Consider the following 18675-nt stretch of genomic DNA (forward strand, 5'->3'; position numbering starts at 1 on the left):
TTTTCTTTATTACTGACGTGGCAACAAGGCTACAAAACAAGACATTTTATCAATACACAACGGACACGACAAAAACTCCGCCACTGGTTGGCAGTCACAGGGCTAAAAACGCTTGAAATTCGCTAGCTCAGTCATCACACTGAGCCATGTTGGTTTTTCTTTTTGCAAATTATACATTTCCTTAATATGACAAATGCTTTCAATGAAGTATTCTCTAACAGGCCGGGCATTTACTTCAGCATGTCTCACAGCCATTCTAGTTTTTCATAAACTATGTAAGGACACCAGCATGAACATGTCATAGGGTACATTGTCTTCATTTAGAGTAGGCAAGAAACGAATCCCATATGGAGTAATCGGCAAGTCCTTCCTTAGTGTTCTCTGTAAGATGTCCCAATGGAACACAGCATCCCAGCAGTCAAGAAAAATGTGTTCTACTGTTTCGGGTTTTTGGCATAGTAAACAGTTGACGCTCCAAGGCACGGAAAGGCCTTTTTCATCTAGCCATGGTTTCACAGGTAAAGTATTGGTGTGAAGCTGGAAAAAGAAGGACTTTACCGACGGGCGTACTGGCATTCGTTTTACTCTTTTTAGTACGTCCTTTTCAGGTCCAATGCAGAACATCGAGCGATACAATGGCACCGGCAACATTGTGTCTACCAGGTCCTTATATAAGCGCTTTCGTGGTACCCTACTTAAGTATTCCATGGAAAACCGAACCTTTAACAGCTGAAAAGCCAAGACTACCTCTTTTAAGAAACCACGCGCTCTGCCTTGACTGCACCGATGTGACGATACAATAAACTCAGGTATAGCTTCGCTCAGCCTTGTTTGAAACATAGTTAATAAAAATGGGTCATTTTGGTCCCGTAAGAAAACAAACCTCGACACAATCTGCTTAATGAACAAATGTGCCAGACCTAATCCTCCATTTTTAACCGAACGAAAGAGATTAGTGCGACTCGTGCGCTCCCAGCTTGAACCCCATACAAACACTGCGAGTACTCTGTGTAAACGTTGTATGTTAGCCCTTGACATGCACAACACTTGGAGCACGTAAGAAATTTTAGCGACGGCAAACAGGTTGCACACTGTCGCACGAGCAAACATAGAGAAATTGCGGCCTCCCCATTTAAGTGTACCTTCACGAACCCTTTCAGTTTCGGCATTCCAGTAATCAACGGCGTCACGGTAGTGCTCAAGCGGCACCCCTAGGTACTTTGCCGGCGTGACTGACCAGCGGATATTTGCAAACGTACTCGGATGGTCTTCCCAGTTGCCGATCCATACCCCTAGGGATTTATCAAAGTTTATAGCACTGCCTGTCATTCTGCAGTATGATAAAGCCTCTGCGACCGCGATTTCGATGCTTTCTTTATCCCGACAAAACAACGCGATGTCATCCGCGTATATCAGCACTTTCACTTCCGCGGACTGCACTCTGAAACCCGATATTCTATTGTCATTCTTGATTTTCCTACAAAGCGGCTCTAGGTAAATCGCGAATAAAAGAGGCGACAAACCACACCCCTGGCGCACAGATGACCGGACACTAAAGGTTTTGGTAACCTCCTTGTTTATAATGAGGCTGGCGGTACAGTCTTGATAGCACATCTTTACCCCATCTAAGATCAAATCCCCTACCTTTATGTGTTCTAGAATACTGAAAAGAATTTTATGGGCCACACGGTCGAAAGCCTTTTGCATATCTAACTGTAACATGGCACAGTGTTCACCTAGGTCATTACAGTATTCTAAAATTAAAGGAAGGTCTATCAACTCGGCCACGCTACCGCCATGATCCGCTTAAATGAATTTTATTGGAATTCCAACGTTTGCTGGCCTAGAACGCCTATAAACAAGGCGCTGAAGAAATACTTTGTGTACTCCTTCCCAAATGTAAAAAATGCACAGGAAATATATTAAATACCTATGGAAGACAGCTCTCCACAGTATGATTATCCAACTTTAGTACGCTTAGCTGCTTAAAGGTTTTGATTAGGAAACATCAAGAAGAGCTACGGCAAATCATATAGACTGCCAAAGATGCAGTAAAACTTGGTTAGCTCAACCTGGCAAGGTGGCTATATGTTACCGCTCCGTTTCGTAGGGGTTGCAGGTAAACATAATCATCATAGTTAAAGATAAATAAAATATTCCAATCATTAGATACGCGTAAATATGTCAGGAGACTTGCAGGGATTTGAATGCAACGACAATATCTAAAGAACAATCTTTGGGACTTAGTTCAAAGGTATTTCTCGTTCATCTTTACAGATTAACTTCTGGAGCTGTGCATTGCGCTAAACAAAGTAACATAGACGTGAAAATGGCGATACTATGCTTACTAATCATAATAGTGCACTATTACAATGGTATTTCCGTTCCCGCCCCACATTCAAAGACCAGAGATACGACATGCCGCTGCTATCAAAATTAAGGCGGCCAAGCAAAAAGTTATTGGCAGCGGTGGGATTCGAAACCACGCCACCGAAGAGACTGGTGCCTTAAACCAGCGCCTTAGACCGCTCGGCCACGCTACCGCCATGAGCGTCTTAAATGAATTTTATTGCAATTCCAATGTTTGCTGGCCTAGAACGCCTATAAACAAGGCGCTGAAGAAATACTTTGTGTGCTCCTTCTCAAATGTAAAAAATGCACAGGAAATATATCAGATATTTACGGAAGACAGCTCTCTACAGTTAGATTACACGACTATAGTACGCTTAGCTGCTTAAAGGTTTTAATTAGGAAACATCAAGAAGAGCTCCGCAAAATCATACAGATTGCCAAAGATGCAGCAAAACTTGATTAGCTCAACCTGGCAAGGTGGCTATATGTTACCGCTCCGTTTCGTAGGGGTTGCAGGTAAACATAATCATCATAGTTAAAGATAAATAAAATATTCCAATCATTAGATACGCGTAAATACGTCAGGTGACTTGCATGGATTTGAATGCAACGAAAATATCTAAAGAACAATCTTTGGGACTTCTTTCAAAGGTATTTCTCGTTCATCGTTACAGATTAACTTCTGGAGCTGCGTATTGCGCTAAACAAAGTAAAATAGACGTGAAAATGGCGATGGTGCGCTTACTACTCATAATAGTGCACTATTACAATGGCATTTCCTTTCAGGCCCCACATTCACAGAGCCAAGATACGACATGCCGCTGCTATCAAAATTCAGGCGTCCAAGCAAAAAGTTGTTGGCAGCGGTGGGATTCGAACCCACGCCCCCGAAGAGACTGGTGCCTTAAACCAGCGCCTTAGACCGCTCGACCACGCTACGGCCATCATCCGCTTAAATGAATTTTATTGGAATTCCAATGTTTGCTGGCCTAGAACGCCTATAAACAAGGCGCTGAAGAAATACTTTGTGTGCTCCTTCCCAAATGTAAAAAATGCACAGGAAATATATCAAATACCTACGGAAGACAGCTCTCCACAGTATGATTACGCGACTTTAGTACGCTTAGCTGCTTAAAGGTTTTGATTAGGAAACATCAAGAACAGCTACGGCAAATCATATAGACTGCCAAAGATGCAGTAAAACTTGGTTAGCTCAACCTGGCAAGGGGGCTATATGTTACCGCTCCGTTTCGTAGGGTTTGCAGAAAAACATAATCATCATAGTTAAAGATAAATAAAATATTCCAATCATTAGATACGCGTAAATACGTCAGGTGACTTGCATGGATTTGAATGCAACGAAAATATCTAAAGAACAATCTTTGGGACTTCTTTCAAAGGTATTTCTCGTTCATCGTTACAGATTAACTTCTGGAGCTGCGCATTGCGCTAAACAAAGTAAAATAGACGTGAAAACGGCGATGCTGTGCTTACTAATCATAATGGAGCACTATTACAATGGCATTCCCTTTCCGGCCCCACATTCACAGAGCCAAGATACGACATGCCGCTGCTATCAAAATTCAGGCGTCCAAGCAAAAAGTTGTTGGCAGCGGTGGGATTCGAAACCACGCCCCCGAAGAGACTGGTGCCTTAAACCAGCTCCTTAGACCGCTCGGCCACGCTACCGCCATCAGCGGCTTAAATGAATTTTATTGCAATTCCAATGTTTGCTGGCCTAGAACGCCTATAAACAAGGCGCTGAAGAAATACTTTGTGTGGTGCTTCTCAAATGTAAAAAATGCATGGGAAAGATATCAAATACCTACGGAAGACAGCTCTCCACAGTATGAATACACGACTTTAGTACGCTTAGCTGCTTAACGGTTTTGATTATGAAACATCAAGAAGAGCTACGGAAAATCATATAGACTGCCAAAATGCAGTAAAACTTGGTTAGCTCAACCTGGCAAGGTGGCTATATGTTACCGCTCTGTTTCGTAGGGGTTGCAGGTAAACATAATCATCATAGTTAAAGATAAATAAAATATTCCTATCATTAGATACGCGTAAATACGTCAGGTGACTTGCATGGATTTGAATGCAACGAATATATCTAAAGAACAATCTTTGGGACTTAGTTCAAAGGTATTTCTCGTTCATCTTTACAGATTAACTTCTGGAGCTGTGCATTGCGATAAACAAAGTAACATAGAAGCGAAAATGGCGATGCTGTGTTCACTAATCATAATATTGCACTATTATAATGGCATTTCCGTTCCCGCCAACTTTCAAAGACCCAAGATACGACGTGCCGCTGCTATCAAAATTAAGGCGGAAAAGCAAAAGTTTATTGGCAGCGGTGGGATTCGAACCCACGCCCCCGAAGAGACTGGTGCCTTAAACCAGCGCCTTAGACCGCTCGGCCACGCTACCGCGATCAGCGGCTTAAATGAATTTCATTGCAATTCCAATGTTTGCTGGCCTAGAACGGCTATAAACAAGGCGCTGAAGAAACACTTTGTGTGCTCCTTCCCAAATGTAAAAAATGCACAGGAAATATATCATATTTACGGAAGGCAGCTCTCTACAGTATGATTACACGACTTTAGTACGCTTAGCTGCTTAAAGGTTTTGATTAGGAAACATCAAGAACAGCTACGGCAAATCATATAGACTGCCAAAGATGCAGCAAAACCTGATTAGCTCAACCTGGAAAGTTGGCTTTATGTTACCGCCCGGTTTCGTAGAGGGTGCAAATAAACATAATCATCATAGTTAAAGATAAATACAATATTCCAATCATTAGATACGCGTAAATACGTCAGGTGACTTGCATGTATTCGAATGCAACGAAAATATCTAAAGAACAATCTTTGGGACTTCTTTCAAAGGTATTTCTCGTTCATCGTTACAGATTAACTTCTGGAGCTGCGCATTGCGCTAAACAAAGTAAAATAGACGTGAAAATGGCGCTGCTGTGCTTACTAATCATAATAGTGCACTATTACAATGGCATTTCCTTTCCGGCCCCACATTCACAGAGCCAAGGTACGACATGCCGCTGCTATCAAAATTCAGGCGTCCAAGCAAAAAGTTGTTGGCAGCGGTGGGATTCGAACCCACGCCCCCGAAGAGACTGGTGCCTTAAACCAGCGCCTGAGACCGTTCGGCCACGCTACCGCCATCATCCGCTTAAATGAATTTTATTGGAATTCCAATGTTTGCTGGCCTAGAACGCCTATAAACAAGGCGCTGAAGAAATACTTTGTGTGCTCCTTCCCAAATGTAAAAAATGCACAGGAAATATATCAAATACCTACGGAAGACAGCTCTCTACAGTTAGATTACACGACTTTAGTACGCTTAGCTGCTTAAAGGTTTTAATTAGGAAACATCAAGAAGAGCTCCGCAAAATCATACAGACTGCCAAAGATGCAGCAAAACTTGATTAGCTCAACCTGGCAAGGTGGCTATATGTTACCGCTCCGTTTCGTAGGGGTTGCAGGTAAACATAATCATCATAGTTAAAGATAAATAAAATATTCCAATCATTAGATACGCGTAAATACGTCAGGTGACTTGCATGGATTTGAATGCAACGAAAATATCTAAAGAACAATCTTTGGGACTTCTTTCAAAGGTATTTCTCGTTCATCGTTACAGATTAACTTCTGGAGCTGCGTATTGCGCTAAACAAAGTAAAATAGACGTGAAAATGGCGATGGTGCGCTTACTACTCATAATAGTGCACTATTACAATGGCATTTCCTTTCAGGCCCCACATTCACAGAGCCAAGATACGACATGCCGCTGCTATCAAAATTCAGGCGTCCAAGCAAAAAGTTGTTGGCAGCGGTGGGATTCGAACCCACGCCCCCGAAGAGACTGGTGCCTTAAACCAGCGCCTTAGACCGCTCGACCACGCTACGGCCATCATCCGCTTAAATGAATTTTATTGGAATTCCAATGTTTGCTGGCCTAGAACGCCTATAAACAAGGCGCTGAAGAAATACTTTGTGTGCTCCTTCCCAAATGTAAAAAATGCACAGGAAATATATCAAATACCTACGGAAGACAGCTCTCCACAGTATGATTACGCGACTTTAGTAGGCTTAGCTGCTTAAAGGTTTTGATTAGGAAACATCAAGAACAGCTACGGCAAATCATATAGACTGCCAAAGATGCAGTAAAACTTGGTTAGCTCAACCTGGCAAGGGGGCTATATGTTACCGCTCCGTTTCGTAGGGTTTGCAGAAAAACATAATCATCATAGTTAAAGATAAATAAAATATTCCAATCATTAGATACGCGTAAATACGTCAGGTGACTTGCATGGATTTGAATGCAACGAAAATATCTAAAGAACAATCTTTGGGACTTCTTTCAAAGGTATTTCTCGTTCATCGTTACAGATTAACTTCTGGAGCTGCGCATTGCGCTAAACAAAGTAAAATAGACGTGAAAACGGCGATGCTGTGCTTACTAATCATAATGGAGCACTATTACAATGGCATTCCCTTTCCGGCCCCACATTCACAGAGCCAAGATACGACATGCCGCTGCTATCAAAATTCAGGCGTCCAAGCAAAAAGTTGTTGGCAGCGGTGGGATTCGAAACCACGCCCCCGAAGAGACTGGTGCCTTAAACCAGCTCCTTAGACCGCTCGGCCACGCTACCGCCATCAGCGGCTTAAATGAATTTTATTGCAATTCCAATGTTTGCTGGCCTAGAACGCCTATAAACAAGGCGCTGAAGAAATACTTTGTGTGGTGTTTCTCAAATGTAAAAAATGCATGGGAAAGATATCAAATACCTACGGAAGACAGCTCTCCACAGTATGAATACACGACTTTAGTACGCGTAGCTGCTTAACGGTTTTGATTAGGAAACATCAAGAAGAGCTACGGCAAATCATATAGACTGCCAAAGATGCAGCAAAACCTGATTAGCTCAACCTGGAAAGTTGGCTCTATGTTACCGCCCGGTTTCGTAGAGGGTGCAAATAAACATAATCATCATAGTTAAAGATAAATACAATATTCCAATCATTAGATACGCGTAAATACGTCAGGTGACTTGCATGTATTCGAATGCAACGAAAATATCTAAAGAACAATCTTTGGGACTTCTTTCAAAGGTATTTCTCGTTCATCGTTACAGATTAACTTCTGGAGCTGCGCATTGCGCTAAACAAAGTAAAATAGACGTGAAAATGGCGCTGCTGTGCTTACTAATCATAATAGTGCACTATTACAATGGCATTTCCTTTCCGGCCCCACATTCACAGAGCCAAGATACGACATGCCGCTGCTATCAAAATTCAGGCGTCCAAGCAAAAAGTTGTTGGCAGCGGTGGGATTCGAACCCACGCCCCCGAAGAGACTGGTGCCTTAAACCAGCGCCTTAGACCGTTCGGCCACGCTACCGCCATCATCCGCTTAAATGAATTTTATTGGAATTCCAATGTTTGCTGGCCTAGAACGCCTATAAACAAGGCGCTGAAGAAATACTTTGTGTGCTCCTTCCCAAATGTAAAAAATGCACAGGAAATATATCAAATACCTACGGAAGACAGCTCTCCACAGTATGAATACACGACTTTAGTACGCTTAGCTGCTTAACGGTTTTGATTAGGAAACATCAAGAAGAGCTACGGAAAATCATATAGACTGCCAAAATGCAGTAAAACTTGGTTAGGTCAACCTGGCAAGGTGGCTATATGTTACGGCTCCGTTTCGTAGGGGTTGCAGGTAAACATAATCATCATTGTTAAAGATAAATATAACATTCCAATCATTAGATACGCGTAAATACGTCAGGTGACTTGCATGGATTTGAATGCAACGAAAATATCTAAAGAACAATCTTTGGGACTTCTTTCAAAGGTATTTCTCGTTCATCGTTACAGATTAACTTCTGGAGCTGCGCATTGCGCTAAACAAAGTAAAATAGACGTGAAAATGGCGATGCTGTGCTTACTAAGCCTGATAGTGCACTAATATAATGGCATTTCCGTTCCCGCCACACATTCACAGAGCCAAGATACGACATGCCGCTGCTATCAAAATTAAAGCGGCCAAGCAAAAAGTTATTGGCAGCGGTGGGATTCGAACCCACGCCCCCAAAGAGACTGGTGCCTTAAACCAGCGCCTTAGACCGCTCGGCCACGCTACCGCCATCAGCGGCTTAAATGAATTTTATTGCAATTCAAATGTTTGCTGGCCTAGAACGGCTATAAACAAGGCGCTGAAGAAATACTTTGTGTGCTCCTTCCAAAATGTAAAAAATGCACAGGAAATATATCAAATACCTACGGAAGACAGCTCTCCACAGTATGAATACACGACTTTAGTACGCTTAGCTGCTTAACGGTTTTGATTAGGAAACATCAAGAAGAGCTACGGAAAATCATATAGACTGCCAAAATGCAGTAAAACTTGGTTAGCTCAACCTGGCAAGGTGGCTATATGTTACGGCTCCGTTTCGTAGGGGTTGCAGGTAAATATAATTATCATAGTTAAAGATAAATAAAATATTCCACTCATTAGATACGCGTAAATACGTCAGGTGACATGCATGGATTTGAATGCAACGAAAATATCTAAAGAACATCTTTGGGACTTAGTTCAAAGGTATTTCTCGTTCATCGTTACTGATTAACTTCTGGAGCTGCGCATTGCGCTAAATAAAGTAAAATAGACGTGAAAATGGCGATGCTGCGCTTAATAATCATAATAGTGCACTATTACAGTGGCATTTCCGCTCCCGCCCCACTTTCGAAGACCCAAGATACGACATGCCGCTGCTATCAAAATTCAGGCGTCCAAGCAAAAAGTTGTTGGCAGCGGTGGGATTCGAACCCACGCCCCCGAAGAGACTGGTGCCTTAAACCAGCGCCTCGGACCGCTCGGCCACGCTACCGCCATCAGCGGCTTAAATGAATTTTATTGCAATTCCAATGTTTGCTGGCCTAGAACGCCTATAAACAAGGCGCTGAAGAAATACTTTGTGTGCTCCTTCTCAAATGTAAAAAATGTACAGGAAATATATCAAATACCTACGGAAGACAGCTCTCCACAGTATGAATACACGACTTTAGTACGCTTAGCTGCTTAACGGTTTTGATTAGGAAACATCAAGAAGAGCTACGGAAAATCATATAGACTGCCAAAATGCAGTAAAACTTGGTTAGCTCAACCTGGCAAGGTGGCTATATGTTACGGCTCCGTTTCGTAGGGGTTGCAGGTAAACATAATCATCATAGTTAAAGCTAAATAAAATATTCCTATCATTAGATACGCGTAAATACGTCAGGTGACTTGCATGGATTTGAATGCAACGAAAATATCTAAAGAACAATCTTTGGGACTTCTTTCAAAGGTATTTCTCGTTCATCGTTACAGATTAACTTCTGGAGCTGCGCATTGCGCTAAACAAAGTAAAATAGACGTGAAAATGGCGATGGTGCGCTTACTACTCATAATAGTGCACTATTACAATGGCATTTCCTTCCAGGCCCCACATTCACAGAGCCAAGATACGACATGCCGCTGCTATCAAAATTCAGGCGTCCAAGCAAAAAGTTGTTGGCAGCGGTGGGATTGGAACCCACGCCCCCGAAGAGACTGGTGCCTTAAACCAGCGCCTTAGACCGCTCGGCCACGCTACGGCCATCATCCGCTTAAATGAATTTTATTGGAATTCCAATGTTTGCTGGCCTAGAACGCCTATAAACAAGGCGCTGAAGAAATACTTTGTGTGCTCCTTCCCAAATGTAAAAAATGCACAGGAAATATATCAAATACCTACGGAAGACAGCTCTCCACAGTATGATTACGCGACTTTAGTACGCTTAGCTGCTTAAAGGTTTTGATTAGGAAACATCAAGAACAGCTATGGCAAATCATATAGACTGCCAAAGATGCAGTAAAACTTGGTTAGCTCAACCTGGCAAGGGGGCTATATGTTACCGCTCCGTTTCGTAGGGTTTGCAGGTAAACATAATCATCATAGTTAAAGATAAATAAAATATTCCAATCATTAGATACGCGTAAATACGTCAGGTGACTTGCATGGATTTGAATGCAACGAAAATATCTAAAGAACATCTTTGGGACTTAGTTCAAAGGTATTTCTCGTTCATCGTTACTGATTAACTTCTGGAGCTGCGCATTGCGCTAAATAAAGTAAAATAGACGTGAAAATGGCGATGCTGTGCTTAATAATCATAATAGTGCACTATTACAGTGGCATTTCCGCTCCCGCCCCACTTTCGAAGACCCAAGATACGACATGCCGCTGCTATCAAAATTCAGGCGTCCAAGCAAAAAGTTGTTGGCAGCGGTGGGATTCGAACCCACGCCCCCGAAGAGACTGGCGCCTTAAACCAGCGCCTTAGACCGCTCGGCCACGCTACCGCCATCAGCGGCTTAAATGAATTTTATTGCAATTCCAATGTTTGCTGGCCTAGAACGGCTATAAACAAGGCGCTTAAGAAATACCTTGTGTGCTCCTTCTCAAATGTAAAGAATGCACAGGAAATATATCAGATATTTACGGAAGACAGCTCTCTACAGTATGATTACACGACTTTAGTACGCTTAGCTGCTTAAAGGTTTTAATTAGGAAACATCAAGAAGAGCTACGCAAAATCATATATACTGCCAAAGATGCAGTAAAACCTGATAAGCTCAACATGGCCAGGTCGCTATATATTACCGCCACGTTTCGTAGGGGTTGCAGGTAAACATAATTATCATAGTTAAAGATAAATAAAATATTCCAATCATTAGATACGCGTAAATACGTCAGGTGACATGCATGGATTTGAATGCAACGAAAATATCTAAAGAACAATCTTTGGGACTTAGTTCAAAGGTATTTCTCGTTCATCTTTACAGACTAACTTCTGGAGCTGTGCATTGCGCTAAACAAAGCAACATAGAAGCGAAAATGGCGATGCTGTGCTTACTAATCATTATATTGCACTATTATAATGGCATTTCCGTTCCCGCCAACTTTCAAAGACCCAAGATGCGACATGCCGCTGCCATCAAAATTCAGGCGTCCAAGCAAAAAGTTGTTGGCAGCGGTGGGATTCGAACCCACGCCCCAGAAGAGACTGGTGCCTTAAAACAGCGCCTTAGACCGCTCGGCCACGCTACCGCCATCATCCGCTTAAATGAATTTTATTGGAATTCCAATGTTTGCTGGCCTAGAACGGCTATAAACAAGGCGCTGAAGAAATGATTTGTGTGCTCCTTCCCAAATGTAAAAAATGCAAAGGAAATATATCAAATACGTACAGAAGACAGCTCTCCACAGTATGATTACACGACTTTAGTACGCTTAGCTGCTTAAAGGTTTTGATTAGGAAACATCAAGAAGAGCTACGCAAAATCATATAGACTGCCAAAATGCAGTAAAACTTGGTTAGCTCAACCTGGCAAGGTGGCTATATGTTACCGCCCCGTTTCGTAGGGTTTGCAGGTAAACATAATTATCATAGTTAAAGATAAATAAAATATTCCAATCATTGGATACGCGTAAATACGTCAGGTGACATGCATGGATTCGAATGCAACGAAAATATCTAAAGAACAATCTTTGGGACTTAGCTCAAAGGTATTTCTCGTTCATCTTTACAGATTACCTTCTGGAGCTGTGCATTGCGCTAAACAAAGTAACATAGACGTGAAAATGGCGATGCTGTGCTTACTAATCATAATATCGCACTATTTTATCGGCATTTCCGCTCCCGCCCCACTTTCGAAGACCCAAGATACGACATGCCGCTGCTATCAAAATTCAGGCGTCCAAGCAAGAAGTTGTTGGCAGCGGTGGGATTCGAACCCACGCCCCCGAAGAGACTGGTGCCTTAAACCAGCGCCTTAGACCGCTCGGCCACGCTACCGCCATCAGCGGCTTAAATGAATTTCATTGCAATTCCAATGTTTGCTGGCCTAGAACGGCTGTAAATAAGGCGCTGAAGAAACACTTTGTGTGCTCCTTCCCAATTGTAAAAAATGCACAGGAAATATATCATATTTACGGAAGACAGCTCTCTACAGTATTATTACACGACTTTAGTACGCTTAGCTGCTTAAAGGTTTTGATAAGAAAACTTCATGAAGAGCTCCGCAAAATCATACAGACTGCCAAAGATGCAGAAAAACCTGATTAGCTCAACCTGGAAAGTTGGCTATATGTTACCGCCCGGTTTCGTAGAGGGTGCAAATAAACATAATCATCATAGTTAAAGATAAATACAATATTCCAATCATTAGATACGCGTAAATACGTCAGGTGACTTGCATGGATTTGAATGCAACGAAAATATCTAAAGAACAATCTTTGGGACTTCTTTCAAAGGTATTTCTCGTTCATCGTTACAGATTAACTTCTGGAGCTGCGCATTGCGCTAAACAAAGTAAACTAGGCGTGAAAATGGCGATGCTGTGCTTACTAATCATAATAGTACACTAATATAATGGCATTTCCGTTCCCGCCACACATTCACAGAGCCAAGATACGACATGCCGCTGCTATCAAAATTCAGGCGTCCAAGCAAAAAGCTGTTGGCAGCGGTGGGATGCCAACCCACGCCCCCGAAGAGACTGGTGCCTTAAACCTGCGCCTTAGACCGCTCGGCCACGCTACCGCCATCATCCGCTTAAATGAATTTTATTGGAATTCCAATGTTTGCTGGCCTAGAGCGCCTATAAACAAGGCGCTGAAGAAATACTTTGTGTGCTCCTTCCCAAATGTAAAAAATGCACAGGAAATATATCACATACCTACGGAAGACAGCTCTCCACAGTATGATTACACGACTTTAGTACGCTTAGCTGCTTAAAGGTTTTGATTAAGAAACGTCATGAAGAGCTCCGCAAAATCATACAGACTGCCAAAGATGCAGCAAAACCTGATTAGCTCAACCTGGAAAGTTGGCTATATGTTACCGCCCGGTTTCGTAGAGGGTGCAAATAAACATAATCATCATAGTTAAAGATAAATAACATATTTCAATCGTTAGATAAGCGTAAGTACGTGAGGTGACATGCATGGATTTGAATGCAACGAAAATATCTAAAGAACATCTTTGGGACTTAGTTCAAAGGTATTTCTCGTTCATCGTTACTGATTAACTTCTGGAGCTGCGCATTGCGCTATACAAAGTAAAATAGACGTGAAAATGGCGATGCTGTGCCTAATAATCATAATAGTGCACTATTACAATGGCATTTCCTTTCCGGCCCCACATTCACAGAGCCAAGATACGACATGCCGCTGCTATCAAAATTCAGGCGTCCAAGCAAAAAGTTGTTGGCAGCGGTGGAATTCGAATCCACGCCCCCGAAGAGACTGGTGCCTTAAGCCAGCGCCTTAGACCGCTCGGCCACGCTACCGCCATCAGCGGCTTAAATGAATTTTATTGCAATTCCAATGTTTGCTGGCCTAGAACGGCTATAAACAAGGCGTTGAACAAACACTTTGTGTGCTCCTTCCCAAATGTAAAAAATGCACAGGAAATATATCAAATATTTACGGAAGACAGCTCTCTACAGTATGATTACACGCCTTTAGTACGCTTAGCTGCTTAAAGGTTTTGATTAGGAAACATCAAGAAGAGCTACGGCAAATCATATAGACTGCCAAAGATGCAGTAAAACTTGGTTAGCTCAACCTGGCAAGGTGGCTTTGTGTTACCGCTCCGTTTCGTAGGGGTTGCAGGTAAACATAATCATCATAGTTAAAGATAAATAAAATATTCCAATCATTAGATACGCGTAAATAGGTCAGGTGACTTGCATGGATTTGAATGCAACGAAAATATCTAATGAACAATCTTTGGGACTTCTTTCAAAGGTATTTCTCGTTCATCGTTACAGATTAACTTCTGGAGCTGCGCATTGCGCTAAACAAAGTAAAATAGACGTGAAAATGGCGATGCTGTTCTTACTAATCATAATAGTGCACTATTACAATGGCATTTCCTTTCCGGCCCCACATTCACAGAGCCAAGATACGACATGCCGCTGCTATCAAAATTCAGGCGTCCAAGCAAAAAGTTGTTGGCAGCGGTGGGATTCGAACCCACGCCCCCGAAGAGACTGGTGCCTTAAACCAGCGCCTTAGACCGCTCGGCCACGCTACCGCCATCAGCGGCTTAAATGAATTTTATTGCAATTCCAATGTTTGCTGGCCTAGAACGCCTATAAACAAGGCGCTGAAGAAATACTTTGTGTGCTCCTTCTCAAATGTAAAAAATGTACAGGAAATATATCAAATACCTGCGGAAGACAGCTCTCCACAGTATGAATACACGACTTTAGTACGCTTAGCTGCTTAACGGTTTTGATTAGGAAACCTCAAGAAGAGCTACGGAAAATCATATAGACTGCCAAAATGCAGTAAAACTTGGTTAGCTCAACCTGGCAAGGTGGCTATAAGTTACCGCTCCGTTTCGTAGGGGTTGCAGGTAAACATAATCATCATAGTTAAAGATAAATAAAATATTCCTATCATTAGATACGCGTAAATACGTCAGGTGACTTGCATAGATTTGAATGCAACGAAAATATCTAAAGAACAATCTTTGGGACTTAGTTCAAAGGTATTTCTCGTTCATCTTTACAGATGAACTTCTGGAGCTGTGCATTGCGCTAAACAAAGTAACATAGAAGCGAAAATGGCGATGCTGTGCTTACTAATCATAATATTGCACTAATATAATGGCATTTCCGTTCCCGCCCCACTTTCAAAGACCCAAGATACGACATGCCGCTGCTATCAAAATTCAGGCGTCCAAGCAAAAAGTTGTTGGCAGCGGCGGGATTCGAACCCACGCCCCCGAAGAGACTGGTGCCTTAAACCAGCGCCTTAGACCGCTCGGCCACGCTACCGCCATCAGCGGCTTAAATGAATTTTATTGCAATTCCAATGTTTGCTGGCCTCGAACGCCTAAAAACAAGGCGCTGAAGAAATACTTTGTGTGCTCTTTCTCAAATGTAAAAAATGCACAGGAAATATATCAAATACCTACGGAAGACAGCTCTCCACAGTATGATTACACGACTTTAGTACGCTTAGCTGCTTAACGGTTTTGATTAGGAAACATCAAGAAGAGCTACGGAAAATCATATAGACTGCCAAAATGCAGTAAAACTTGGTTAGCTCAACCTGGCAAGGTGGCTATAAGTTACCGCTCCGTTTCGTAGGGGTTGCAGGTAAACATAATCATCATAGTTAAAGATAAATAAAATATTCCAATCATTAGATACGCGTAAATACGTCAGGTGACATGCATGGATTTGAATGCAACGAAAATATCTAAAGAACAATCTTTGGGACTTAGTTCAAAGGTATTTCTCGTTCATCATTACAGATTAACTTCTGGAGCTGTGCATTGCGCTAAACAAAGTAACATAGACGTGAAAATGGCGATGCTGTGCTTACTAATCATAATATTGCACTATTATAATGGCATCTCCGCTCCCTCCCCACTTTCAAAGACCCAAGATACGACATGCCGCTGCTATCGAAATTAAGGCGGCCAAGCAAAAAGTTATTGGCAGCGGTGGGATTCGAACCCACGCCCCCGAAGAGACTGGTGCCTTAAACTAGCGCCTTAGACCGCTCGGCCACGCTACTTTTTTTTTTCTTTATTTCCTCGTTACAGAAATGCCATGCGAATACATTGTGAAAAGAGAATCAGCTCCGCCATCAGTGGCTAAAATGAATTTCATTGCAATTCCAATGTTTGCTGGCCTAGAACGGCTATAAACAAGGCGCTGAAGAAACACTTTGTGTGCTCCTTCCCAAATGTAAAAAATGCGCAGGAAATATATCATATTTACGGAAGACAGCTCTCTACAGTATGATTACACGACTTTAGTACGCTTAGCTGCTTAAAGGTTTTGATTAGGAAACTTCATGAAGAGCTCCGCAAAATGATACAGACTGCCAAAGATGCAGCAAAACCTGATTAGCTCAACCTGGAAAGTTGGCTATATGTTACCGCCCGGTTTCGTAGAGGGTGCAAATAAACATAATCGTCATAGTTAAAGATAAATAAAATATTTCAATCGTTAGATAAGCGTAAGTACGTCAGGTGACATGCATGGATTTGAATGCAACGAAAGTATCTAAACAACAATCTGTGGGACTTCTTTCAAAGGTATTTCTCGTTCATCGTTACAGATTAACTTCTGGAGCTGCGCATTGCGCTAAACAAAGTAAAATAGACGTGAAAATGGCGATGCTGTGCTTACTAATCATAATAGTGCACTATTACAATGGCATTTCCTTTCCGGCCCCACATTCACAGAGCCAAGATACGACATGCCGCTGCTATCAAAATTAAGGCGGCCAAGCAAAAGTTATTGGCAGCGGTGGGATTCGAACCCACGCCCCCGAAGAGACTGGTGCCTTAAACCAGCGCCTTAGACCGCTCGGCCACGCTACTTTTTTTTATTTTATTTATTACCGGTTTTCAATATAACATCGTACATATGAATTTCACACTCATGACACAAATGCAAGCCTCTTGAAAGAGAAAACGAAGGCGAGAAACAAAAAAGCGCTACAAAGCCGTCTATCCGCATAGGACTGACGTTGTCAAATTAAAATTCCTTCATGACTGTCAGAGGTTCGAGCCTCGACAGCCAATCCGGTTTCTGCATTTTCTGCATTTCAATAAATAAGGACATACACTCTCTGAAATACATACGCGCTGGCCGAGCGTCGACGTCGCAATGGTACCCGGCCATGCGAGCTCGCCATATAGAGTGGAGGGCGTTCAGCATAATAAGATCATACGGTACTCCGTCTTCATCTTTAATTGGCAGATACCTGATCCCTTGGGGGTCCACCGGTAACTCCTTTTTCAGCGTTCGCTTTAGCACGTCCCAAGGGAAAACAGCCGCCCAGCAATGCAAGAAAACGTGATCAATGGTCTCCGGCTTCTGACAGATCAAGCAGTGGGATCCCCACGGCACAAGACAGCCTCGTTCTTCCACAAACGTTTTCACAGAGAGCGTTCCTGTGTGGAGCTTAAAAAAGAAGGTTTTAACCCCCGGTGGCACCTGCATTCGTTTCACCCGTTTAAGGACGTCTTGTCCTGGCCCTCCACTGTATATGGTTCTGTATAACGGCACTGGGAACACAATGTCGCACACATCATTATACAGTTTTTTCCTTTTAACTTCAAACAGATAATCATTTGAAAAACGAACTGACAGGAAACGCACGCTGTCGACCACTTCCTTAAAATAACCTCGAAGTTTTCCGGTCATGCTTGCCGTACTAACAACATGTGTCGGCAATGCGTCGCTCAACCTGATCTGACATACGGTGCGCAGAAACGGATCTCGCACATCTCGAAAAAACAAAAAGCGGTTGACAAGTTGTCGAACAAAAAGATGCATCAAGCCCACACCCCCGTCCTTCACCCTTCTGAACAAATTTGTTCGGCTACATCTCTCCCATGATGAACTCCAGATGAAGACCGCAAACACTCTGTGCAGCCTTTGCACATTTGCTCTAGAACAATGCAGCACTTGCATAACATAATATAACTTCGCTATAAAAAACATATTACAAATTGTTGCCCTTGAAAAAATAGACTGGTTAGTGCTTGTCCATTTGTCCACTTTTTGTTTCGTTTCATTAGTTTGGTTCCTCCAGTACTCATCGCTGCTCTTGTACCTATCGAGGGGAACACCAAGATACTTCGTCGGAGTTTTCACCCACTTGACATTAGCGAAGTACTCCGGTGCTGAAAACCACTCCCCGTGCCACAGCCCGAGGGATTTGCCCCAATTGACTCTGCTGCCCGTGACGTCACAGAAATGTTTTACTACAGCAATTGTTTCAGTCACACTTGGTTCGTCTGTGCAACACACTGCAACGTCGTCAGCATACGCTAGCAGCTTCACTTCGGTTTCTGCTAATCTAAAACCACGTATATTGTTGTTTGCGGTGATCGCTACACACATTGCTTCTATGTAGATAGCAAATAACAGAGTACTGAGGGGACAGCCTTGGCGCACTGAACGCATGATGTTAATGGGGGCCCCCAGAGACTTGTTAACAATTAACCTTGTAGTGCAGTTCTGGTACGCCAAGGCCACGCCCTCAGTGATGATGGTACCGACATTAACATGATCCAGTATGGCGAACAAAATAACGTGAGCAACACAATCGAACGCTTTCTCAAGATCAAGCTGAAGAACTGCAACGCCGCCACCAGTGACGTCACAGCACTCGAGCACACACCGCATCTTATGGATGTTCGAAAAAATTGAGCGCCCTTTGAT

General features: G+C 42.7%; 1 protein-coding gene, 16 non-coding genes and 1 pseudogene across 17 annotated transcripts in view; 1 reads left to right on the forward strand and 17 right to left on the reverse strand.

Annotated features, from left to right (window-relative positions):
* The window catches only part of LOC142574577 (uncharacterized), a 97506-nt gene that overhangs the window by 68166 nt on the left and 10665 nt on the right, over positions 1-18675 (forward strand). The window lies entirely within an intron of this gene.
* LOC142574009 (uncharacterized) lies at positions 94-1402 on the reverse strand (annotated as a pseudogene).
* Positions 2462-2543, reverse strand: TRNAL-AAG (transfer RNA leucine (anticodon AAG)). The gene has a single exon. It is a non-coding gene; the product is annotated as a tRNA-Leu (tRNA).
* On the reverse strand, positions 3211-3295 carry TRNAL-AAG (transfer RNA leucine (anticodon AAG)). Its single transcript has one exon. It is a non-coding gene; the product is annotated as a tRNA-Leu (tRNA).
* TRNAL-AAG (transfer RNA leucine (anticodon AAG)) lies at positions 4707-4788 on the reverse strand. Its single transcript has one exon. It is a non-coding gene; the product is annotated as a tRNA-Leu (tRNA).
* On the reverse strand, positions 5454-5535 carry TRNAL-AAG (transfer RNA leucine (anticodon AAG)). Its single transcript has one exon. It is a non-coding gene; the product is annotated as a tRNA-Leu (tRNA).
* On the reverse strand, positions 6203-6287 carry TRNAL-AAG (transfer RNA leucine (anticodon AAG)). Its single transcript has one exon. It is a non-coding gene; the product is annotated as a tRNA-Leu (tRNA).
* TRNAL-AAG (transfer RNA leucine (anticodon AAG)) lies at positions 7701-7782 on the reverse strand. The gene has a single exon. It is a non-coding gene; the product is annotated as a tRNA-Leu (tRNA).
* Positions 8449-8530, reverse strand: TRNAL-AAG (transfer RNA leucine (anticodon AAG)). Its single transcript has one exon. It is a non-coding gene; the product is annotated as a tRNA-Leu (tRNA).
* TRNAL-AAG (transfer RNA leucine (anticodon AAG)) lies at positions 9196-9277 on the reverse strand. Its single transcript has one exon. It is a non-coding gene; the product is annotated as a tRNA-Leu (tRNA).
* On the reverse strand, positions 9944-10028 carry TRNAL-AAG (transfer RNA leucine (anticodon AAG)). Its single transcript has one exon. It is a non-coding gene; the product is annotated as a tRNA-Leu (tRNA).
* Positions 10692-10773, reverse strand: TRNAL-AAG (transfer RNA leucine (anticodon AAG)). Its single transcript has one exon. It is a non-coding gene; the product is annotated as a tRNA-Leu (tRNA).
* Positions 11440-11521, reverse strand: TRNAL-AAG (transfer RNA leucine (anticodon AAG)). Its single transcript has one exon. It is a non-coding gene; the product is annotated as a tRNA-Leu (tRNA).
* On the reverse strand, positions 12188-12269 carry TRNAL-AAG (transfer RNA leucine (anticodon AAG)). Its single transcript has one exon. It is a non-coding gene; the product is annotated as a tRNA-Leu (tRNA).
* Positions 14432-14513, reverse strand: TRNAL-AAG (transfer RNA leucine (anticodon AAG)). The gene has a single exon. It is a non-coding gene; the product is annotated as a tRNA-Leu (tRNA).
* Positions 15180-15261, reverse strand: TRNAL-AAG (transfer RNA leucine (anticodon AAG)). The gene has a single exon. It is a non-coding gene; the product is annotated as a tRNA-Leu (tRNA).
* On the reverse strand, positions 15928-16009 carry TRNAL-AAG (transfer RNA leucine (anticodon AAG)). The gene has a single exon. It is a non-coding gene; the product is annotated as a tRNA-Leu (tRNA).
* On the reverse strand, positions 16742-16823 carry TRNAL-AAG (transfer RNA leucine (anticodon AAG)). The gene has a single exon. It is a non-coding gene; the product is annotated as a tRNA-Leu (tRNA).

The sequence above is a fragment of the Dermacentor variabilis genome, chromosome 3 (genome assembly GCF_050947875.1).
Source record: "Dermacentor variabilis isolate Ectoservices chromosome 3, ASM5094787v1, whole genome shotgun sequence".
NCBI classification, from domain to species: Eukaryota; Metazoa; Arthropoda; class Arachnida; order Ixodida; family Ixodidae; genus Dermacentor; species Dermacentor variabilis.